Source organism: Tachypleus tridentatus, chromosome 7, assembly GCF_004210375.1.
Source record: "Tachypleus tridentatus isolate NWPU-2018 chromosome 7, ASM421037v1, whole genome shotgun sequence".
NCBI classification, from domain to species: Eukaryota; Metazoa; Arthropoda; class Merostomata; order Xiphosura; family Limulidae; genus Tachypleus; species Tachypleus tridentatus.
The window spans coordinates 74130319-74157382 of NC_134831.1; the positions used below are offsets into that span (position 1 = coordinate 74130319).

The window sequence follows — 27064 nt, forward strand, 5'->3', positions numbered from 1 at the left end:
CACCAACACAGACACATTCTTCTCACGGAACATGTACATGATATGTTTGTTTGTTTTTTTTAATTTCGCGCAAAGCTACTCGAGGGCTAAATGCGCTAGCCGTCCCTAATTTAGCAGTATATGACTAGAGGGAAAGCAGCTAGTCATCACTACCCACTGCCAACTCTTGAGCTACTCTTTTACCAACGAATAGTGGGATTGAGCGTCACTTTATAACGCCCATACGGCTAAAAGGCCGAGCATATTTGGTGAGACGGGGATTCGAACCCGCGACCCTCGGATTACCAGTCGAACGCCTTAACCACCTGCCGGAAACAAAGCTAGTCAATGCCACACTCCGCCAACTCTTGGTGTACTCTAATCGAATAGTGGGAGTGAATGTTACATTATAGTATCCTTAGAGGCTGAAAGGGTGAGCATATTCCGTTATTGGATTGGAACCGCGACCCACAGATTGCATGTAAATCGAGCGCCATAACCATCAAGCCAACACAGCAAGGTCAAATTCTATATACAGGTGAGCATTGATCTTGGTGCTATTTTACAAAAAAAACTAAGGGCCTGTTTTACCCAATTCTGTTGCAACACAGGTGATTACACTAGAATATAACTGGTGATTTTAAGATACAATTTTAGAAGCAGTATATTGAAGTAACATTTAATTCTATAAGAGCACCTTTGTGAGGCGTATTTGTACGTAAGCACGGATAACCCATTGTGGTTTACGTATCTGTACGTAAGTTACACCTTCCTATAGTACAGTTTCAAATTTAGTTTTATTTTAAATTCACGTCTTTAAGTAAGGTTTTAATTTAAAAAAGGTACATATGTTACTGATCTTTTACAAATATCATTCTAGGGCTTTCACTTCTGTGGCAGATACCAATCTGAACAGTGTCTGTTTCCCCATTTGTTAATTGATTTGGATGACAACTTAAGTTGACCATGTGGGTTTACCGATGCGACAGTAAATGCCGTAAAGCAGAGCTGTCGCATTCCCTGGTGAGTAAACATTACGTCTGCAGATATAAAACGCTAAAATTCTGGGTTCAATTCCCCATGGTAGACAAGTGCAAATAACCCATTGTGTAACTAGCTATATACTAGAATATTCCTGTTTTGTTCAATTTCTTCATACTTATTAACTTGTTTCTTAACTGCAAACACAAATCAGTTTCTATTCTAATATTCAGCCAATAAGATTTTGTGAAATCCCTTGTTTTCCGAGATTTGTGTACCTGTGCGCATGTACAACCTAATCAGGTATATAAAAATTCTGAATATGCTGCAAATATGTTTATGATAACATTTTTTATTATTACAACACAATACATTCAAAAAAACATCCTACGAAGCTCGCCCTCAGTAAATGTACTGTTTACAACTAAATTTGATCACACGATACTCATAAAATACTATATCATAAATAATCCATAGTTTGAATGTTTAATTGTACGTATTAGTTCATAACTAGCAGGTTATAATAGAGGTTTCATAAATTTAACCAGTGTACCTAAAAACTCCCCGGTGGCACAACGATATGTCCACGGACTAATAACGCTAGAAACCTGATTTCGATACCCATAGTGGGCAGAGAACAGACAGCCCATCGATTGTAGGTTTATAGTCAAGCACAAAACTACATGGACTATGTGTGCTTACGCACCATGAGTATCGAAATCCGATTTATGGCGTTTTAAGTTCGATAGCCCATTGTGTAGATTTGTGCTTAATTGCAAACAATTATTATGAAAAGAATTATATATGTCTTAAACATACTTTATCTATACCAAGAGTCTTTGTGATATCCATTCTAATAATAATTTGTTTTGTGTCATCATTCAAAGCATCATTTAAATAAACTGAATAAAATACTCATAAATTTAAATATATTTCCCTCCCTCCTCCTCGTGGTTCAAAGGCAAGTCGGAAGGCTTATACTGTTAAAAAGCAAGTTTTTATAGCCAATTATGTAACTTTGTGCTGAACAATAAACAGTCAAAAGCCATATTCTTAGATCCTAGGAAGTGTGACAAACTAACTGGTAAACACTTGTATATCAGAAAGTGGACCGACTTGGCCACTGTGCTTGATATCACCGTTACTAACGACACATCGAATATTAGTGATGACGAGAAACCCACTTGAAATTAAAATGTATTTCAGGACGGCTGGTATGGGTATAAACACTTACACTAACAAAGCAGAGAACAACGTTTCGACCTTCTTAGGTCATCTTCTCTTTGTTAACAAGAAGATACGTTGTTCTCTGCTTTATTAGTAAAAAAAGTGTTAACACCCATACCAGCCGTCCTGAAATACATCTTGACACAATGAATAAATATATTCACCTAGGAAAAATTTTTGCCATAAACATAAAGATTAGGTATAATTAGTTCAAACATAGTTTCTTGTAATGTAAGATTCACACTGGTATAGAAATACAATACGTGTGCTACACAGGTGTGAAAGTAGGTTGATCAGAATACACGGAGCAGCTCATTTTAAAGCACGAACTTCATATGCATTGATTTTAAAGCATATATAATATATATAAATAAAATGGGATTAAAACCGTATCTTGTATTTTTATATTAAAAAAACAAAACGTACTGAGTACTCTTCAAATCATGGCATGCGTAACGGACCTGCAACTCGACTGTTTTGTTGTTAGCGGTTCCAACTATCACTTCACAGAGATAGTACGAATAACGGCACTTACTCATGTTTTGTCTGCTATCCAGTAACTTAGACGGCTTTAACGGTTTATCTTACATCGCGAATAATATTACTGTTATTCCATACTAAAAGCTCGACCTTTGAAGAATTTTCACTTCGTAAACTACTTTTCTATAGAAGTGACTTCACTGTAACAAACATAAAAGGTTCCCTAAATCGAATGTAATTTTTATTTTAAAGAAGGTATGACACAAATTTGTCGGATACTCGAACTAAAGCTACACAAAGGCTCTCTGCGTTAGACGTCACTAATTTGGTACTGATAAACTCGAGGGAATTCAACATCAGCACACACCGGTAACTCTTCGGGTACTTTAACTGAATAATGGAATTTAACCTTTACTCTTATAACGCACCCATGGTATTAAAGTAAATAACACGATTCTGTGACCCATGAATCCTCGGGTTCACAGTCAAGTACTACAGGCCATGCCTGGTCCCTTTCGTAGGCAATTGGGATAAAAATCCAAAAATCTAATATCTACACGTTTGGCCCGAGTCAAACCATCCTAATCTATACATATATAAATTTAGCAAGAGAAATCTCAGTTGTATTACAAGTTAAATCACCGATCACAGTATTTTTAAAGGAAATACTTACTTTCGACCCTGCAGATGATACTTGAGAGCTACTGATTGCTTGAAGTTATTGACCAGAGAAAATCAGATATACACAAAAATTACATTGGAAGGTAAAGTCCTCGTGTGCACCGTTTCTCTTTGTTTCACGGCTCTAACGAGAAGGACCACATTTATAGAACTTCAAGCGTATTAAACATGTTGTTTTTTTTTGTGTGTGTTTTTCTAAATTTGCACGTAACTGTTGATGATGTGAACCAGTTTTATTTGGGCTGTACGAGGAAATATGGTAGAGAATTAACTTTATTTCACACAAAGAAAAACAACGACAAGAGTAAACATGGAGAAGAAGGGCCGACAGCACATTAGAATGTCACAAACACATCACAGCTTTTGTATTTGTTTTAATGCTGAAGTCACTTGTATAACAATGACAGACTGCCGAAAGCACTTTTTGGCTAAATATAAGATATAAAAAACTTTCCAGCTTGTAAAAACTTTAAAGTTGATTATACATAGCATTAGGTACAAGGTTTCTAAAAAAACAGCGATTATTCGGACCCTTAGAACTTTCTAAGTATTATGTAGTAAATGTTTTAACCAAGAAATCGTAATTACGTAATACGCTGGCTTACAATTAAACGAGTTTAGCATATAGCTTAAGTGATTGAGCAACTGTTTTATTAGAAAAGTTCTAAAATCAATTACGTACGCAATATTGACTCTTTATATACGTGAGTAATTAGCTCACTCAAAACATCTATTATGAATAATTAGAATGTTTGTAAATATTTAAGTATGTTCACGTCAAGTAAATTGTATTAAGATTAGTGATTCATGCTACTTTTTTTCGTTAGCCAACCAACTGTACTGCAAGGTTACAGAATTTGAATATATTGCATTAAACAATTTTGAGGCCACACAACGCCGTTATAGTATATGTCGCGTCGTCCGGTCAGGCTTCATCTGGCGATCGTGAATCTAAACAATAACCCTGCAGCATAGTTTTCACTGTAAAAGGCAGCGTTGAAAGGCTTGTTACGTACAATGCACACCAATACTCTCTCCTTTGCTTCCATAATTCATCTAGTGTAGAGGGCGACAATTTCACAACGTCCGATTCCACAGAAATTAACAGGTGATTTGACCGGCATGTATTTATGCTGTTTGATTTAAAATCAATGGTTCAGTACAATATGCTCAACCGTCGGTATTAGTTAACATAAAAATAATAAAAGTCCACAAAGCATCAAAGCTTGGAAAATATGCACAAACTTTCATTTATTTATATTCAAATTTTAATTAAACAACTTTATAATTAATTATTTTGGTTACAAGCTACGTTTTGATAAAATTTCAACATCATATAAGTTCTAGTTTCTTAATTTTAAAAGGAAATCTAAATAAATCCTCACTCTTTACTTCTCTGTATCATGTAACGTTCATTCACTCAGAGTTTGCAATTCCAGGTCTTCTCTCTACTTTTATATAATGCAAGTCTCTTGTAAGTCACATACCTATGGTATAGATATTCATATCTGCACTCCTATATAATGTCTCTTGTAAATAACATACCTATAGTATAGATATTCATATCTGCACTCCTATAAAATGTCTCTTGTACGTCACATACCTACAGTATAGATATTCGTATCTGCACTCCTATAAAATGTCTCTTGTAAATCACATACCTATAGTATAGATCAGGGATGGTCACTGACCACGTAGTCAGATTGAGTTTAGGAATCAACTTTTTCCATCATTTACTTTTTTAACGCAAATTTCGTAATCAGCAACTGCACTGCCTCAGGTCATCGCTACTGTCGCGTGCTTCATCACTGCCACAGACTCCACCTATTTTGCAATGTCAGTCTGGTTTAGATGTTTGTTATCGAGTGTGCGTTATTTTGCATGCGCTTGCAACCATATTTTTAGTGTGCAACTTTCAAGTGTTTAAATATATTTTGTTTTTAATCCCATTGAATTTAATTGTCTGTTTTTGAATTTCGCGCAAAGCTATTCGAGGGCTATCTGCGCTAGCCGTCCCTAATTTTGCAGTGTAAGACGAGAGGGAAGGCAGCTAGTCATCACCACCCACCGCCAACTCTTGGGCTATTCTTTGGTAAAAGGTTCGCGACCCTCAGATTACTTTAATTTAATTGATTCTGGCATTACTGTCGAAAAGAGAATGGCACGTGACTGGTAAAACGTGAAACGAGAATTTAATGAAAGTTGGGAGTTGAAATTTGCAGTGATTGAAATAAATAATAAGCCAGTGTTGTCTTTTGTGTAACAAGGTTTTTAGGAATAATAAAATATGCAACCTTAAGCAACACTTTAACAGTTTTCACAACAAATTTAATGTAAAATTTCCAGTTGATAACAAAAATCATATGAATGAAATTAGCCTTCTGAAAGCACAACTTCATGAACAAAAGGGAGGCCTAAAAATGTTTTTATCCTCGATAGAACTAGTTACATTAGCTAGCTATAAAGTAGCTTGGATTCTAGTTTAAAAAAGAAATCACTTTTGAAGCTGAACTAGTAAAAGAAATATTTACTGTGGTCATTGAAACTCAGTTGGAGAAATACAATTCAAAAATAAAAGATGATAGTCTTCAAAAGGTAAATAATTTGCAATTAAGTCGAAGAACAATTGTCTGCAGAATGCTAGAGTTAGCAAAAGACAGAAAATCAGTTGCATTAACAATTAAAAGACTGTTTGCATTTTTCTTAAGCACTAAATGAGTCAACTGATGTTAGTGACACTGCACAGTTAATATTTTGGGTTCGATATGTAACTTGAGATCTTCAGATGAGGGAAGAAATGTTTGGCCTTTTTGGATTACGAGATCAAGCATGTGGAAAAAACATCTTTGAAATATTTTTTGAAATGTCAAAGAAAATTCAATTTGGATTTAAAAACAAAAACAAAACAGGTTTCTGTCACAACAGACGGTGCTCCCGCCATGACTGGGGCGAAATTAGGATTTGTTTATCTTTTAAAGCAGCATTTAGCTGAAAATAAAGTGAAATCCATACTGCCATCTTTCCATTGTATTATGCATCATGAAAATTTATGTGCTCAGATGTTTGAAAGTGATGAATTGAAAAATTTGATGGACATGGTTGTAAGAATTGTGAATTATATTAGAAGTGGAAGCTCTCTCATCCATCTACAGTTTGTTGAGTCTTTGAAGTAAAGCAATAACTGTACTTTTGAGGATTTTACTGATGTTGCAAATGTATGATGGTTAAGTAAAAGAAAAGTCGTAGAACGATTTACTTTCTTACTTCCTCAAATAAAAGAGTATCTTGTTGAACAGCCTGGCATGGCCAGGTGGTTAAGGCACTCGGCTCATAATCCGAGAGTCGCGGGTTCGAATCCCCGTCATACCAAACATGTTCGCCCTCCCAGCCGTGGGGGCGTTATAATGTTACGATTAATCCCACTATTCGTTGGTAAAAGAGTTGGCAGTGGGTGGTGATGACTAGCTGCCTTCCCTCTAGTCTTACACTGCTAAATTAGGGACAGCTAGTACAGATAGCCCTCGTGTAGCTTTGCGCGAAATTCAAAAACAAGCAAACAAAAACAATCTTGTTGAAAAAGGTAAGACTGAAAATTTCCCTGAAATCGAAACTTTGTCATGACAGTGTGATTTGCACTTTTTGTGCGACATGATGGCTAACTTGAGTAATTTGCATATGAAGCTTCAGGGAAGAGGTAAAATAATAAGTGAGCAGTCTATTCATGAATTTCAATTAAAGCTAAACCTCCTTGCGAAACAATTACAAAAGAATGATTTGATACATTTTGCAAAGTTTTCATTAGTCACAATTGTGGCCACTATGAAAAGTAAGTTCCCCACCCCTGGTATAGATATTCCTGTCTCTTCTCCTACATAATTTAAGGATCTCGTAAATCACACACCTATAATATAGATATTCCTTAGTTTTCTTTCTTTCTGAAGTTTTTCTTTTCTCTGGGTAACCTACCCCCCTCATCAAATTTCTCAGGCATAAGATTTACGGGTCTCGCTTCCCTGAAGGGCCATAGAGGCCGTTGGTTTCTAAATTATAAGGTAAGCATTATCTACAAACATTCAACTCACTCCAAAAAACATCATCAACCTTCTTCCGGCTCCCCCTCACTCCAGCTTTCCAAACTGAACCTTCAATGCCAAATTCAACATCTGTCCAAACACGAACTTCAATGGATAGCCTTACTCTTCCAATATGCAAAGGGACGAAGAAAAACAGAATATTTCTTATCGCCCCTGGTTCTCTCCTAAAGGTTCTGGTAAACTCCAGGCGATTTTCAAACCGAAGTACCTGTGTATGTGTTTTTCTTAAAGCAAAGTCACATCGGATTATATGCGGAGCCCACCAAGGGGAATCGAAACCCTGGTTTTAGCGTTGCAAATCCATACACTTACCACTCTACTAGCGGAGGGCCCGAAGTACCTGCTAAGTTTTCGTTTGTTTATTTGTTTTATATAAATACGCCAGACCTTCCTGTCTTTTAAAATATGTTAATAATTCTATCTGTGATTTGCTCTTTGATTATTTATAACCAAGACAAAGATAACATTTTAATTTACTGGACTTTTACGAATCATTCAGACAACAAATTTTGTAAAAAAAAGTCCTCAAATTTTTTTTGGTCGTGACATAGTAAACGTTGAAACATGAAGAATCCAGTCTATACCCTCTAAAAAGTTTCTCTTTTTTACCATTGTGGTGTTTATTTTAACCACCTACAGGGGACTTTTTGAAACCTAGTTAAATTCTAATACATTTAGTGCAATATTTTTTGTCAATATTTTATATTCAAGATGCAGTTTTGAATTTAAAAATAATACTTTTACATACATTGAACAACCCTACCAACAAGTAGAGTTAGATGTTAATAGCCAATCAGCGATCGAGTGAAAGATCCCACACATAAGCACTAAATGTTTTGTTTTCTCATTTGTATTTATTTTACTTATTATTATAAAAGTAACCAGAATGTGAACATTCAAAACGTAAGTCAGTTCAAAGAATTTAAATACAATTACAAAATTTACATGAAAAACTTTATTATTAATTAAGCTGTTTTATGTACTGTGTGTTTTCTTACACCAACGCCACATCAGGCTAGCTGCTGTGTACACTGAGAAGAATCGAACTCCTGACTTTCACGTTGTAAATCCGAGAACTTATGGATGTTATGCATGCTTCATGTATCACAGTTCAATACTTTGTTTACCATGACTCGAAATGTTCTCTCAACGGATAAATAATTGCTTTGTTAAGCTAGTTTATTAGCAGTTAGACGAAATTCAATGAAAAGTAGAAGAGTGAAGTTTAAACGCTTCGCTTCTTCTTTGTGGGTATTTGGGTATGTTGGATTTTAGATACCCAGGAGGATCAGGTGCAAAAGAGGTTTAAAGGAAAGAAGTTGTTTTGGTTTGTTTTGAAGTTCGCGCAAAACTACACGAGGGCTATCTATGGGATTGATCTTCACTTTACAACGCCCCCACGGCTGAAAGGGCGAGCATGCTTGGTGTGACGGAGATTCGAACCCGCGACCCTCAGATTACAAGTCCAGTGTCTTATCGCCTGGCAATGCCGGGCCTGAAAGAAGTTGTGAAAAGGTTAGAGACAGCAAGCTATTATAAAAAATAATTGTGTGTGTTAAACCTGGAGTCATTCTAAGGAGGTGGGTGGGGTATACCCTTGTTTTTATTTCATATTTTTCAATTTTCTCTGTAGTTAGTGTTACCGAAAAAAAACAACAACCCTGATTTTCATTTAGAATGTTCTAGAGGTTACGTAAGTGAAATGTGAAAAGTATGAGATGAAAAACGTATTTTCATTCTTAACACTGAAATAAACTTTCATTCATACCAGTCAGAGTTTGATAGCCAAACCGACTCAGTAAAATCAGTTGTATATCTCTAATAGAAATACTCTACTAAACATTCTGATGCTTATTCGAACAATATGGGCCAGCATGGCCAGGTAGTTAAGGCGCTCGACTCGTAATGTGAGGTTTACGGGTTCGAATTCCCGTCACACCAAATATGCTCGCCCTTTCAGCAGTAGTAGCGTTATAATGCTCGGTCAATCCCACTATCCTTTGGTAAAAGAATAGCCCAAGAGTTGGCGGTGAGTGGTGATGACTAGCTGCCTTCCTTCTAGTTTTACGCTGCTAAATAGGGACGGCTAGCGCAGATGATAGCCCTCGTGTAGCTTTGCGCGAAATTAAAAACAAACCAATCGAACAATATATTTTTATTGTTTACTGAAGGCTTGCCTAGATTCACTAAAGATACACTCAATAAATTCGAAATTATAGTAAGTATTGGTGGGTATAATTTAACAGATACAGATAGGGCTGGTTGAATCCACCAATAACGTGTCCCCAGTTGGAAAATTCCGTATAAACATCCACAGATGGTTTGGTTTGTTTTGAATTTCGCGCAAAGCTACACGAGGGCTATCTGTGCCAGCCGTCCCTAATTTAGCAGTGTGAAACTAGAGGAAAGGCAACTAGTCATTACCAGCCACCGTCGACTCTTGGGCTATTCTTTTACCAACGAATAGTGGGATTGACCGTCACATTATAACGCCCCACGACTAAAATAGCGAGCATGTTTGATGCGACAGGGACTCAAATCCGCGACCCCCGGATTACTGGTCGAGTGCCTTAATCACCTGGCCATGCCGGGCCATCCACAGTTGATCGACAAATATTGGAATATATACACGTGTGTGTGTGTACAACAATAGTTAATATGACAGGATAAATAACCTTACTAATAACATGTTGATAATGCTATATCTTGAAGAAGCTACAGATATCACTGCCGACGAAAGTAAGAAAGACTATAAGCCTTCATACTTACCGCTATGTCACTGTTGGCTGAAAGAACTTCCTCTCCTGTAATTTTATCTGTATTAATCCTAACACTATACCAACCTACCCCAGTAACAGAATAGAACATTTGAAGGCTTATAACGCTAAAATACGAGATTCTACACCTGTGGTGGGCACAACACAAACAGCCCATTATGTAGCTTCGCGTTGAACATCTTCTCTCTTGTTTTACGCGCATTTTTGCGCAAAAGAATGTCTACACTGTTCCCATCCGTAGAGGACCGGATTCTGAAATCTAGCATTACAAGTTGTCATCTTACAAAACTATGTCAACGGGGGCCATTTAAAAAATAGTTCTATATTTCGAAACAAGTCTCATTCAGAATTATTCTTTTCTGCACAAAAAATCATTTTATGTCTTTTGTAAACAGTAACGTATCATCTTATCGGAAAAGCTTGCAAATACGAACACTAAGTGCCAATGTGTGTTGTTGTTTTTAAAGATTTCCAAGGGTCTCTCACAAAAGTTCATTTTGATTACCTGCAACTAAAAAGTAATTTAATACTCCGCCCGAAGAAAAGCTAAGATTGCTCTCACCAACTTGATATTCTTAATAAATCAGTGTTGATGGGGGTCTTCTGTGTTGATGGAGGTCTTCTGAGGGTTCGTAAACACAGATAAGGGAATAAAAATAAGCATAAATAAGGCAAACATGAGGTAACTGTTCATTTGTTACTAAGTACAAAAGTTAAACAATGGACTGTGTTCTGCCCAACACGGGTATCGAAACCCGGTTTCTAGCGTTGTAAGTGCACAGAGCACTCTGGGTAAGAGTTTACTCCTCCTTTTCAAAATCTATAAGACCCCACGTTGAAATTAAATATACAGAACTTTCTAGAACTGGTCACTACAGATGCAAAAAAACAAAACAAAAAAAAAAAACCTCAATCCACGATGACGGACTAGGATGTCAAAATGAATTTCTATAAGCATAAGAAGTACAACCCAATTGTTTATCTTTGTTCCAGGTACAACTATTGGTCACGTGTCACGCATGAAAGTGTGAAACCACTTCGTTAGAAGATTGTAAAATTTAGAGAAATGTTTTTAAGTGTCCTTGTTATTTCTTCACTTCTTCCTTATGAGATGTCTTATTAGGCTTATATAAAATAGGCAGCATTTCTAGTTATGTAAATTTGCTCTAATTTCTCGGTTACGCTCTCGCTCTCGCCTGGAACCAGTTCGTTCTTTCAACTGGGGTTGGAAAGCTACAAATTATGTTAACATGTTTTCAAATTACTCTTTCTGCATTCCAAACCGTTTAATTGAAGAAAAAAAAAGCCTCAGTACTTAAACCGAAATGGAATTCCCTGTGTAATCAACATTAAAGTTTTAAAACTTAGCGTTTTTTCTTGACCTACAAATTATATTCTAAGCACGTTCTTAAAATGTAAGGCATTCCTTTTACGTTACATAATAGTACTGTGATTCATTATTGGTTTATATATTCAACTAACCAAACTGTGTTGATATCAGTAATCATGTGTATTGTACACACAAACATAACGTTTGATGTGAAATTATCATTTTTACTGCAAGAGTATTTCTTCAAATACAGGATTTCTAAAACGATACAAAATAAATCTAATCGCAGACTCCGAAATATATAAAGTCCACTTGTCGCAGGCCTAACATTATATTAGCCTTTGTTAAGTATGGTCTATATTAGACACTGAAACAAATTATCTCTGTAACTTGTGCTCGTTTTTGTCTTGTTCTTGAGCTAAACTTTATGCAAGCTTAATATTATCAATGAATAAAATTGTAATATAATTATGTGGCTAACTTTTATTAGGCCAGGTAGTTAGGTAATCTAAAGGTTGCAGGTTCGAGTCCCCGAAGGGGCGTTATGTTGTGGTGGCCAAACCCATTATTCGTTGGGAAACGAGTAGCTCAACGGTTACCGGTGGATGGTGATGAGTAGCTGCCTTCCCTCTAGTCTTACGCTAAAATCAGGGGTTCGATTCCCCTCGGTGGGCTGAGCAGATAGCCCTTTGTGGCTTTGTTATACGAAAAACACACACACACCCTCTAGTCTTAGACTGCAAAATTAGGGACACCTAGCGCAAACAGCTATCGTTGAACTTTGCGCGGAATTCCAAACAAACAAATAATTGTTAATATGTTGTACAAAGTGTTTATTAAAATATATATATATCGGTCTTTTTATCTACATCTGTTAAAATGAAGGAAAACCCACTGTCAGGACAGACGAGGACCGAGTATCATTACAATAAATACATGAACGTATACATGCACCACTAAAATAAAACATAATGTCAATTCCTCGCGATTTCTCGTATGCTCGCGGATCGTCAATTTTCACAAGAGATAAGAACTTGTAATCGATTCCGTTCCAAGTTACCAATAAATTATACACAAATTAATTAGATTTTTTTTATTCTTTGAAAATTCCAGTGTCGTGCACGGAGGATGGAGTTGGTGATTCAAGTCTCCACCTTTCTGCCCCAAAACTGCCTCTTTTCTCTGTTATAACAAAACGTCCACATGTAATAAAAGACGCGCCTGATATTTCCCTACGAGTATCAGAGCAGCCCGCAGTTTCCATTAACACCTCCAACCCACCCCATCACCCTAGAAAAAAAACGTTTTTCTTGCTACGGTTGAAAATCCATTTTTTCGACAACGAGCCCCTGACCATTCAAAGTTATTTTCACGTTACTGGTATATTGTATTTATTCTTGACTATGTGTGGTAGATATTTTAAACATAGCAGAGTTCACACTTACAAACTATCTTAATAACATCTGTACAAATATAAAAGTTTAGAACTACGAACACCCAACTTAAAACTGATGCCTTCATTCCATATTAGACTGTCTAGAAACCACAACTTTGATTTGACTTTATTGTAAATTTACTATTTTAGCATTTCTTATCCTAATAATCTGCGAAAAGAATACCCCCTTGCTTACGGCAAACTGTAAAACTTATCAACAGGAATTGAGTGCAAATGTTGATACCGATGATTTACCCTTTTTTCTTTTATTGTTGCAAATTTGTGAGTAATGCTTAAATACACACTTTTTTAATGCCAGGTTTGTAATGTTTTCCGTTATTTAACACGTTCGTGACAGGGGTTTAGTTTGAAGGGATACATGCCAAGAGACTTCTCTCCCTAACTGGGGTGTTCAGGAACATTCTTTTCGTCTTCAACCCTGCCCGTGGAATTTTAAGTTGACCACTGCGCAACGGAATCGTGACAAACAAATATTAGTGTTTTTGTCTCATATAAAGCTCAAAGCCACACAGTGGGCTATCTGTACTGTGCCCACCATGGGTATTAAAATCCGGTTTGTAGCACTGTAAGCGTGCAGACTTCCCGCTGAGTCACTAGGGTTGTCTCTACTTTGATTTGGTAATTATAGTTAATTAATGAGGCCTAATTCTGAGAATTTCAGCTACAGCTGACTGTGTTGATATTAGAACTTTATAATTTACATTCGTTAACCAGATCCTGGAGGGTTTAAATATATGTTAAGTTAAATCCATCCCATGTTGAGACAGCATATAGGATCCGGTTCAGAGCTCCAGTTTCAAGAGCACACACATATCAGAATGGTGGCACAACCTTCCGGACAAGACGTCATTCTATCGAAGGTTACTCCGCTGGTACAAAGTATACTGCTGGATAGATTGAAGTAGTCGGGTTAAAATGTCTCATTAAAGGAACAAAAACGTGTAACGAGCAAGTATCGAGTTCGTAACTTTCTTATTACGAGTCCAGAGCACTAGACACTGAGCCACGCTGACCCTAATTCCCATATCAGGTCATCCTATAAGTAATGTCCGAAAATGTAATACAGAAAGCGCATCATCATTTCTGTCTTTGAAAGAAAAGTAAGTATTGTATCTCTTGTTTTTGAAGTGTATTCTGTATTTATTATTATAAAAGTAAAGAAAATGTAAAAGTTATTGTTATTTGCCTTACTTTATCTAACTCAAAAACTTTAAGTTTTAAAGCCTTCTACAAAGACAGAAATTATGATGCACTTTGTCTTTGTAGAAGGCTTTAATAATTAAAATATGTAGTAGAACGTGTATAAAAATGTTTAGATAAATAAATGAAACTAACCCAACTCCACTTTTTCAGATCATTAATCAAATAAATCCTTATGAAGATAAATGTGTTGAGCATCACATTAGGCATATAATTCTTTACGAGTTTAAAAAAGGCAACAGTGCAGCAGAAACTACACGAAACATTCAAGGTGTTTATGTCGAAGGTGGTTTCAGACGTTCAGATCAGGTGACTACAGCTTAAGTGGTGCACCACGTTCAGGTCATCCTGTTGAGTTTAATGGTGACCTGCTGCTAGCTACACTTGATGAAGATTGTGTTGTAACAATTGAAGAACTAGCACAGAAGCTTAATTCAACCCATTCAACAGCTCACAGTCATCTGCAACAGCTTGAAAAGGTGTCAAAACTTGGAAAATGGGTCTCCCATGATTTGACAGAAGCCAACCTTAGAGCAAGAGTGCACATTTGCACTTCTCTACATTCTCGTGAACGTAACTCACTTTTTTCGGACAGATTAGTGACTGGAAATGAAAAATTGATGTTTTATAAAAATGTTAAGCGCCACAGACAATGGCTCAGTGCAGGTAAACTGACTAAAGCACAGCCCGAAATGGCCCTCCAACATAGGAAAGTATTGTTAAGTGTTTGGTGGGATATTGTTGGTGTGATCCACTTTGATTGCTGCCATTCAATGTAACGATTACATTAGATTTTATTGTCAACAGTTAGAGCACTTGGATGTTGCGTGAAAGAAAAAGAGGCCTGTTTTGATCAATCGTAAAGTTGTTGTGTTACACCAGGATAATGCACAGCCCCAAACAACAAGGATCACATCTTCAAAGGTTGAAGAGCTAGACTGGGATAAACTTCCACATCCTTCTTATTCTCCAGTCCTTGCTTCATCTGATTATCATCTATTCCAAAGTTTGCAGAACTATCTTGATGGAAAAGAGCTTGAAACACACGAAGATGTCAAAACTACCCTTTCCACATTCTTTTTTCTCCAAACCCCAAGAATTTTATAGCAGTGGCATTTAGAAGCTTGTGAATCGTTGACAGGAAGTAATTAATTGTAATAATAATAATAATGGAACATACATTACTGATTAAAGAACATTAAAAGCGTTTGAAATCCTTTCTTTTTCCTGAACCTAAAATCGGACATTATTTAAAGAATGACCTGATATATACGTGTTATTGGGCTGTGTAAATTATTCGAGTGTCGAATGTAAACAGTTCGAAATAACCTACCATAATAATAACAATGACAAACTATACTGTAAAACATATTCAAACTGAATTTGTCCGATAATAAAGTAATGCTCGTGCTTTGCAGACGGTGGGTACCGAACTTATGTTATGCTACAGTTTACCATTTTACTTGTACTCTCGTATGAGGCGTGATTTTTTAAAAATTTCGTTACGAAACGATTAAACAGTTTGCAGTGATAACAAACTATTGAGTTATGTGGTCTCGACGAAATCATTAGGCGACTAAACGTGAAAAGACAAACCTCTTACGCTACGTAGCAGTACAGTGATTCATTCATTACTGGTTTACGCAATCAGCTAACCAGACATTTCAAAGTAATAATGAGTTAATAGGCTATGTAATGTAAATAAGGCGATTACAGTTTAATGTAGTAATATAACATTAAGTTCTGTAATTCCATTGTGGTAATTATGAGTTAAAATGAAAACAATGGTTGGATGTTAAGTGCAATGCCATACAGTGGACTATCTGTATACCACGGCTATCGAAACCTAGTTTCAAGCGTTATAAACTGGGTTATGTAATCTCAGTGAAGTTATTAGACGGTTGTAAGGTGTTATAGTAGTAGGGTATATATGAACATAAAGAATTGCAATCAAAGGTGTTAACGTGGCCTTGAGCCCCGCCACTAGGTTTTTAGCCTCAATATAAAACCAATCATCCATAACTACAATAGTCGCTACGCGAGCATCTTTTTTTTAACACATGAGCCCTCCCATTATCCAAACCTTGTCTACACTCTTGCTGTTACATCGTTATGAAACATACATAAAAAACATTTATTAATTTCTAATGTGTAACTAAAGGCACGGCAAACAAACCAAAGCTATTAAAAAACGGTAATAATTTTGTTACAATAGTCTGTACGACGATTGAACCTAAAATATCATTTTTGTATACAAAGTACTTTAAAGTTTGTGACACGTTAAATTTGTGTCTAAACAAAAACAGTTAAGAGAAAAGAGAAATTTACCTACTCTACCGCTTTAATTTTCTTTTATTGTTCTATATTGTTTAACTTTATACAATGTGAGGGATAAGGTCTACTTTCTCTCTAGGTGGCCCGTCATGGCCAAGCATGTTAAGGCGTGTGACTCGTAATCTGAGGGTCGCGGGTTCGCATCCCGGTCGCGCCAAACATGCTCGCCCTTTCAGCCGTGGGGGCGTTATAATGTGACGGTCAATCCCACTATTCGTTGGTAAAAGAGTAGCCCAAGAGTTGGCGGTGGGTGGTGATGACTAGCTGCCTTCCCTCTAGTCTTACACTGCTAAATTAGGGACGGCTAGCACAGATGGCCCTCGAGTAGCTTTGTGCGAAATTCCAAAACAAACAATCTCTCTAGGTGCTATGGTAACTTCTTATCGAGATAATTGCGTGTATATACTAATACTTACACGAAAATTTTAATTTCAAAATAACACGAAGTCAGATTGTTTTTTTATAGGAATATTGCGGATGAACGACCTACAATTTCGTATGAAAATCTCTTTTACATCGTTTACAATTTAAAGGTTTACTTCAATGACATGATAGTTTACTTTAGACTTTGTAACCTACTGCTGGTGTGTCCTCGATAAACGTTAGTCGCTGTTAACTGGTCGTTGTTGATTTTAGTGTATTAAACTAAAGAATGGGGCTATATGCGCTCTGTTCACAGCGAAGGATCGAACCACGGATTTTAGCGTTGTATATCCCGAAACTTAGCGATGATCCAAGTTACTGGTATGTCTGTTATCTTCATTTCAGCAGCTTAACTTCTTATCGTAGAAATGCCTGATGGAGATTATCCAATAGTAGTAATGTATTTGACCTTATATCACAGTTTCACTAATAATTTAAAACATTACAACCGTTATCAATTTCATGAAACCGAAATGTCAGACAATGAATATTAGAAACGTTTATCGGTAACTAACTTTCTGACCAATAAGGGGCAATTGTTTGTTTGTTGGTAATTAAGCACAAAGCTACATTATAACTACCTGTGTTGTACCCACCAGGGATATCGAAACCTGAATTTTAACGTTACAAGTCCCCAAACTTACTTTTGTGCCACCGAAAATCTAATGGAAAACGTCTTCACTGTTTTAAACGTTTATTTAACAGGATTTTTTCCTGACAATCCTACCCCAAGAACAAAAAGAAAGTATCCTTAACACATTTATCGAAAATGAAAGTTAAAATAAATTATTCATTTAACACTAGCTTACTTTTATCTGTATCCATCTGATATACAGAACTAATTTTTTTAAGGTGTGTCGATTTAGCATGTTTTACATATCGTATCGGTATTTCGTCTCCACAAATCCATGACAAGAGCTGCAAAATGCCGCAAGGGGAACATGTGCTGAAAAAGAATTGTATACCGCAATGGGAGAGTCATGCGCTCTCTGGCGGGGAAGGGGGAATAACATCAAGTGTTTAGTTTTAAAAAATATACGTCCCATATTTCAATAGCTGATAACAGCGTGTAAGGAATTTTGAAAAAATTGTATTATATACAAAGCTGCAAGTTTCACAATTATCACTTCATTCGTAAACATTTTTTTAAACAGATGTTATAAACCGTGACTTGCATAATTCATTACCTCATTATTTGGTACAGCAAAGATTGCAAACTTTAGTTAACTGGAAGTTAAAGCAACACTTGTGCAATACATACACACAAATAGACTTTAGCAGAACATGCGGGAGGCACATCTCGTGGTGATTAAACACGGACCTACACAAAGGGCTATTTGTGCTCTGACCGCCACGAGTATACGTTCGCAAACACACCGCTATGCCACTATGGAGCACATATCATGTTATAGACTGGGACTAATGGTAATTTGATTAATCAGATTGAGTTCAGATTTAAATACTAGAGAAATAACAGATACTGGAAAAACCATAGGTACTGTGCTGAATAAAGAAGTTGGTCCAAGTTTAGTACACAAGTCTTGACCAAACTTCAACTCTTACTCCTGAAGATGGTGACGTAAGGACACCGAAACATCTAGTCATTTTAAGGATGGTTCTTGTTTTAATTAATTAGTTAGACGTTGTACTCTTTTTAACTGTTTATATGTATTTAGTTAATTGCTTCATACCAGCGGAACTCAAAATGATATGTGAAGTTAACATAATCTAACGACAACAACTATAGTTATGACCACTTCTCGTTAAACTGTAATGCGATACGCAGCTTGTTTATACCTTAATAGTATCTAGCTAACGAACACAGTTACATCAGGTTCAGCAATTCTTGATGAAGAGAAACACACTTGAAATAAAAATATATCTCAAAACGGCAGATATGGGTATTAACACTTTTATTGACAAGCAGAGAACAACGGTTGGCAAACCTGAAAATGACTTAGGAAGGTCGAAACGTTGTTTTCTGCTTATCAATAAAAGTGTTAATACCCATACCAGCCGTTAATGCATCAGATTCAGTCTTAAGCCGCCATATTCTAGGTCTAGTTCTACAGTTCTTAGAGTGAGCACAACTTTCTAGTAGAAAGAAATAATGCATGGATTAATTTCGGTGTCCAATAATTATTTGAGGTTTCATCTATAGCGTTAAATAGTGATAAAATAAAACAATTAAACATATAACGTCCAAACAAAAAACCCGGAGTTCATGGTCGTAGGATATTTTTTGACATCACTAACCGAGTACTAATATAAAATATAATGTGCCACATTTAAGACATCACTAACCAAGTGACAGTATAATAGATAATTTCAGACATCACTGATTAGCCAATTGACAATATAAAAGATGTGCCGTAATTTCAAACATCACTAATCAATTGACAAAATAAAACATATTTGCCATATATTCTTAAACGCGTTAATTTCAAACGCAATTAATTGAAATCATTACAAAACGAAACAAACGTGACAATAACTTATTCTTTTTGATTTTTCAATCACTTATTAATTTTCACCACGTACTACATTCAAGTTAGGAAAATAATGCTTTAAAACAGTTTTAATTTTATGTCATTTAGAGACATAAAAGTGCTCTTTTTTCTGCATCATCTGCATATTGGTGCATCATCGTGAGGTTGTTAATCATTGGTACAGTTTATATCTATTGACAGTAGCCTACTATTATGTGCCTGAATAGTAATAGTTTCCTCGATGTTTCTTCATTTTTGTACCGTTCTGTATGTCTATTATTTGTTAAATCAGTTACAAGACTGTGCTTGTATTTTGTATTTATGGTACGTCGACTAATGTTATCTATCGTCTTCCATAATTATAAACTATCAAGAAAACAAGCACCACTCTACCACCCATCATCCATGATGAGAGTTTGGTTTGGTTTGAATTTCACACAAAGCTACACGAGGGCTATCTGCGCTAGCCGTCCCTAATTTAGCAGTGTAAGACTAGAGGGAAGGCAGCTAGTCATCATCACCCACTGAAGACTCTTGGGCTACTCTTTTACCAACAAATAGTGGGATCGACCATCACATTATAACGTACTCACAGCTGAAAGGGCGAGAATGTTTGGTGTGACGGGAATTCGAACCCGCGACCCTCACATTACGAATCGAGTACCTTCACCACCTGGCCATAGCAGGCCCGCATGCTGAGGGATTGACTGTCAATTCACTCATCGTTTATTTAAAGTGCGGGGAATATTTCCCTGTATCGCATGGTTCGAATCCGATTCGTTAGCTTCAAAATCTACAACAGGGCTAACGCACGCCCAAAAATTGAAATCTAGAATTGTACTAAAGAGCTAACCCGCACCCCACAATAAGATTTCCTTCGTGAAAGTTAATGTAGAAAGTTTAAAATTTGTGTGGATGTGGAAAAAAGAGCGAGTACTTTGTACCTAGTGGTGAATATTTTGAAATAACAAAAATGTTGTAGAGTTGGATATTTATCAGTGCGAGACTGGTTTTAAAAACTGCAACAATTAGACATGGCGGAGTTAATATTCTTGTACACTAAACATAGAGAAACTGAAGTGGTTCATTGTTCTCTATTTCCCTTGAATACTTTATACTTTCAGGTTGACCGCCCCGATAATCTTCAAATTTTTTAGGTTATGTTTCTTCTTCACACGATAATTAAACATATCGTACCCATGTGCATAACTTGTTATATTATATAGTGTTAAAATGCTTTGTTAGAAAAAAAAACTGCCCACGAATACTTCTATTACATCAGGAAACAGATACGGTTCCACTGGGGTGTGCCAGCGTGTAAAACCGAAAATTATAGTAGAAACAAATAGATTAAAAACATATCTTTGCTAATTTTAATAACATTTGAGGCACTGATGGCGATTCTTGATGTAAATGAATCATCTTCACTTTAGTTTTGTAATTTTCACGATATGTTATTCCGCCATCATTTAAATCATTTTCAATATTATTTCTACCGTATCTCCACCTGGTTAATTTTCTACTATAATTACACCAGCTACCGATTTGTTGTTTTGTATCTCGATAACGCTCGACTAGCTTTTGCTTTATTACGATCATGTGTCTTCAACTTCGCTTGATCGGTTCTCACCTACCATTGGTTAGTAGTCGGTTATTTAATTAAAATTTTACTGCTGGCCCTATTCCCTTACATAGATCTGGTTATCACTCATCATATTTCACCCTACACACAAGCGCCTATTAGTATTACCAGGCCAACTTGGTTTCTAAGTGATAAGCTCATATCGAATGATAAATTCAGAAGGTTCCTAACAATCCCTAGCCATTCTATTATGTAAACTAAATTCAAGGCGTGAGAACGATTCACAGTTTGTAATAAACAGGTCATATCTGTAAAAAGTTAACACTACTATTTAACTCAGCTGTCTGAAATATGGCTTCTCTATGAAACCTTCTGCCTTTGTACAGTGAATAAAGATTTAATTTTATTTCAGTGAGGTGTACTCATTACCTAAACCAGGGGTTCCCAAACTTTTTAGACCTGCGGAGCTCTACATCAGAAAGAAAAATATTCCAGAGCTGTAATGAAAAAATCACTAAAAATAGAAATAATCGGTCACTAGCACCAGATAAAGTTCACTTCAAGGTTTTAGAATGTAAATTTGCTAAATGTATCAATATTTAAAGAAATATTTTGACTTCTACTTACTTGTTCACAAATTTCTGCTTGCAAAATTTATGTCAGTAAAAATACATTGTACTTATGTATTTATTAGTGGCTCGAATGAGCTTACCTTTGTTCACAAAGTAGTTCAATATTTGGAGTTATGGTTGATACCTGCAAGCGCAAATCATCTTTAATATTTAGCCTGTTTCTAAATTTGGTCTTTGTAGCTGTATACAGTGAAAATATTTGCTCACAAAGAAATGTTGTTGGAAAACGCATCAAAATTTTCAAAGCTCTGTTACTTACTTCAGTTACTTACTATGGCCATTTGAACCCAAAATTGTGTAATTTCTTCTTGCTGAAATTTTGTTTTTAGGGTGTAATCAGTTGAAATTTCTATAAACTGTTCTTTCTATTTCAAAGGCAAATCGTTGGTATTTGCAGAATCAACAAAGGGATTTTGAATCCATAGTAATTTTTTCTAAGTGAGGAGGGAATTACTCTCCAATAGTTCTAAACAAATCAGATATCTGCTGCAAGACTGAAACTTTTGCATATTCACTTAAGAAAAATTCATTCATAAATAAAAAAACCCACAGATTTTCGAATAAGTCAAGTTCTTCCATAAGTATACATCCACCCTAAAGTTTTAGGTTACGTTAAAGCACTTCCATTTTACTCTGAGCTTTGAAGTACGTTACCCTGGTATCCTGCATTGTAGCATTCAGTTCATTTAGATAGGCAAATATGTCAGAAAGGTAAACCACTTTCTGTAATAAGAATTTGCCCCTTAATTTGTATTCAAGTTCAAAATTGCATTCAGATAAAATAAAACCTATCTAATCACGTAATTAGAAAAACCGAGCAAGTACTTTTCCCCGAGAAAGCCACCAGACTTCAGTATGCAAACTTCCCATATCCTCACAGATTAAACTGAAGATCCTCGCATTGACTGGTCTTGATTTTACAAAATTAACTATTTTTATGACATCACCCAATACCTCTTTTAACTCTTCTGACATTCGTTTCATTGCAAATGCATGACGATGAAGACAGCAGTGGGTACTCTCGATGTCCGGATTTTTCTTTTTTATGCGTGTTACTGCGCCTGAAAATTTTCCAATTATAGCTGCAGCCCCATCAGTGCAAATACTTGAGCAAAGCTGCCATTGGATCTCATGTCCTTCCACAAATAAATCTATCAGTTTAAATTTTTCTTCCAATGTTGTTTGAGTAGGCAAAAGTTTGCAAATTATCATGTCTTCTTCAAAACTAGCTTCGTGAATATAGCGAACAAAGGCAAGCGACATCGCATAACATGCGACATCTGTTGATTCATCCATCTGTGTCGAAAACGTTGGACTCCCTTTTACTCTCCTTATTAACTCCGTTAATCAAACTGCTGACATATCCTTGATTCTTCGAAAACCGAGTTATCAGAAAGGGACACACAGTTAATGTTTTCAAAACATTCTCATCAATCGCGTACTCTACCAAATGTTTTGCGCATGGTTTTATTAATTATTCTGCAATTGTATAAGCTTAACCTGTTTTTGCAATAGGTAACTAACACAATATGAAGTAATAAGAGCACCTTTGTTGTCCTGATGGACAAATGAACGAATTGTGACTTTCCTTGCATCTATAACGCCCCCACGGCTGAAAGGGTGATCACACCAAGCATGTTTGCCATTTCAGCAGTGGGGACGTTATAATGGTACGGTCAATCCCGCTGTTCATTGGTAAAAGAGTAGCCCAAGAATTGGCGGTGAGTGGTGATGACTAGCTGCCTTCCCTCTAGTCTAACACTGCTAAATTAGGGGCGGCTAGCACAGATAGCCCTCGTGTAGCTTTGCGCGAAATTCAAAACAAACCAAACCAAAACTTGCATTTAATTGCAAACGCTTTCTTTTGTAATTCTCAGAAGTTGGATTTTTTAACTGAGAGTGTTTAGTTTCTAGATGCCGTTTTAACTTTGCTGGATACAAACTACTGTTACTCAACGCTGTTTCACATTCAACACACAACCCACTTAGTCCATCTTCATTACCTGTCCATGTGAAACCATATTCAATAAAACTTTCATCATACTTTAATTTCTTTTTGTTTCAGTACTTCTTGTATCATCGTGCATTGAAGTGCTTTCACACGACGATAACGCCGATGAATTCGTATTAGGCCTAGGAAGATTTTTACTCGTATCAAATTTATTACTGATAATCAGGCACTGAAACGTTATAAGGGTGACAACTAATTATTAATTTGTCTGAAAAGGTATTGTTATATCTTTGGCACTTCAAAAGTATTTTCACGGACACAAAATAGCTTCTTAGTAAAAACTCGTTCAAGTACTTGAGTTTTATCATCGCGCAATAACATGCTGACCTAAGATCAGTGTTGTCATAACGAAGTCAGAAATAAAGATTTGTAGAAAATAGGCTAAGCCGCTAGAATAACATATTTTTATAAAGGGAAAGGAACACCTATTATTTTTACAATTTTTATTTTTTAATAGAAATTAAGCCACATTTCAAAATATTAAGCTAGATCTGACGTGCGTCTAAATCTCGAACGAAATGAAACAATATGAAAATGACGTCATACGCTCACATGACCAAGTTTGTCTAATTAAACTACAACGAATCTAATCTAACCTAACAATTACCAATTATAATTGTCATAAATATAATTATACTTTATATAAATATATATTGAAATTGAAACAACTGATACTGCATCCCAATGTTTCAAATTTGAACAAGTTTCAGCTATAAAGTCATTTGTCATTTGGTTCGAGATTCAGCCGCTAATTCAGATCTGGCTTTTAAAAGACAGAGAGTTGGCATCACCATCTATGTTTAACAGATGTTTCGTACGAAAATTTCTAGGCTATCTCGCTGTCTCCAATGGCGCATGAAATCTTGAAATGGTGCCATATCTACTAGAAACCAGTGGTTTGTTTTAGAATTTTGCGCAAAGCTACTCGAGGGCTATCTGCGCTAGCCGTCCCTAATTTAGCAGTGTAAGACTAGAGAGAAGGCAGCTAGTCATCACCACCCACCGCCAACTCTTGGGCTACTCTTTTACCAACGAATAGTGGGATTGACCATCATATTATAACGCCCCCACGGCTGAAAAAGCGAGCATGTTTGGTGCGACGGGGATGCGAACCCGCGACCCTCGGATTACGAGTCGCACGCCTTAACTCACCTGGCCATGCCGGGCCTAGAAACCAGTGGTACCCACTGTCGAAGTTAAATTCAGATTGTATTAACACTTTCACCGCAAGAACTTCCCTAAGCTATATAAAATCGTCTGGCGTTAGGCAGAATAAAGTATCAAAAGGGCCCAGTAAACGATAAACGTATTATATTAAAGATATATTTTACTTTTTTGTACAGTGTATTCTGAGTCAATTTTACAGTTTTAGGAAAAAATATTAACATTTTAAAATTTCCTCGCGGAGCCCCAGATAACTATGGCGTAGCCCAAGGGCTCCGCGGAGCATAGTTTGAAAAACCATGATCTAAAGCCCAATGAAATTTCTAAGCAAATTCTCTTTCCAATACATATGACTTAACATCAAAATACTCCTGCGTTAATATACACAGATTGAAAAAATGGTACAAGTATATTTTATCATTACTCTGAAATCTTGTTCTAAGCATCTGGTCTATGTTTTGTGTGTATGTGTGTATTCTTATATCAAAATCATATCGGGCTATCTGCTGTGTCTACCGAGGGGAATAAAGCCTCTGATTTTAGCGTTGTAAATCCCCAGGGAGGGGCAGTCTATGTTTAAAAATTATTTTATATTATAATATTATAATTAAAAATTATATTTAAAATTAGAATTATAATACAATAAAAGTACTGATGAATGTCTAACAAAATTAGCAGAGAACGTTTATACACATGAAGCCATTTGTACACAAATGTTTTCAAGTAATGTTTAATGAACATTTTTTCTCTTTCTCTCTGTTCAAAAGGTTGTAGTTCAAACATTTTTTGGCGGTAAAAGGGCAGATGGATACGTAAGGGAGAAGTCAAAGGCAGGTAAATATAAACAGGCGTACTAGAATTTATCGTGAGTCTGTGAATTTTAGAAATAAAATGATGAAAAGGGAAAGTATGCAATTGCATAAGTTGAATACACAAATACAAGAATCCGAGTAAACACGTTTTATTTGAAGTGAAATACTAATAACAGACGTACTTGATATCTTTCAGTTGTCCTTCAGGTATGAGTGAACTTTCCTCCTGGAGTCAGCCTCTTTGATAAAACGCCTAAAAATATGAAATAAGGAGGTTTATTATGTACACAACAAACCTGAACAATATTATACCAGTAAGACTATTATACCGAACGTTCCTACTCAAAGTACACAATAGTGTCACGTTCGTAAATCTTTTATTGCAGTATAATATCGGGTGGAAATATAAATATACAAGTAACGGAAAAATATTCAAAAAATTTAAACTGCTCCTTTAGAGGTACTTGAGAGATTATTTATTAGATAAAATATATATTTCATAAATATCTATTAAAAAGTTTATTTGGTTCGTTTTGAATTTCCCCTAAAGGTACACGAGGGCTATCTTCGCAAGCCGTCCCTATTTTAGCAGTGTAAGACTATAGGGAAGGCAGCTAATAATCGCCACTCACCGCCAACTTCTGGGCTACTCTTTTACCAACGAATAGTGGGATTGACCGTCACATTATAATGCCCCAACGGGTGAAAGTACGAACATGTTTGGTGTGACGGGGATTCGAACTCGTGACCCTCATATTACGAGTCGAGCGCCTAAACCACCTGGCCATGCTGGACCTATTAAATAGTTTTAACCAACCATAACAATTTGATATCGAAAAAAACGAGATATACAATCTTTAATCAACGCATTGGAAGCACTGACGATTATAAAAACAGTAACGAAAAATTTTGGCGAAAACAAAAAGGGAAAACCTTAACATCTTCTGTGTCGGTTTTTCTAATTTATTTTGGAAATGAGTTTTAAAAAGTTTTTTTATTTCGTATTTTTATAGCTTATCGTAAAGCAGGATAACATGATAACTTATGGCAAATAACTAATTAATACGTAAAATTAATCGGGCAAATATTTTTTTTGAACACGCAGTTATCTCGGGCAAATCACAGACGGAATTTCAAAAAATCAACATGAAATCAGTAATGACCTAGTAGGAAATACATGTAGAAAAGTAATAACCAACTATTAAAAAAAAATGGAATATCTCGAAAACAGTTATAAACTAAATCTTATTTTTACAAAATGAAAATCATGAAAAAACAACAGTTTGTTTTTCGCCTAAAGCTATTCGAGGGCTAACTATACCTTATAATTTTAAACTTCTAAACTTGTGCAGTAACTCAATGCAGTCAAGTGTAAAAAGAACTGACGTGATAAGATAATTATCAAGAAACAG

General features: G+C 35.9%; 1 pseudogene across 1 annotated transcript in view; it reads right to left on the reverse strand.

Moving 5' to 3' along the window:
- Positions 1–27064, reverse strand: part of LOC143255979 (putative fatty acyl-CoA reductase CG5065) — a 96229-nt pseudogene that overhangs the window by 40219 nt on the left and 28946 nt on the right. Inside the window, exon 2 of the transcript XR_013030948.1 lies at positions 25835–25905. The product of XR_013030948.1 is annotated as a putative fatty acyl-CoA reductase CG5065 (transcript). The remainder of the gene's footprint in view (positions 1–25834; positions 25906–27064) is intronic.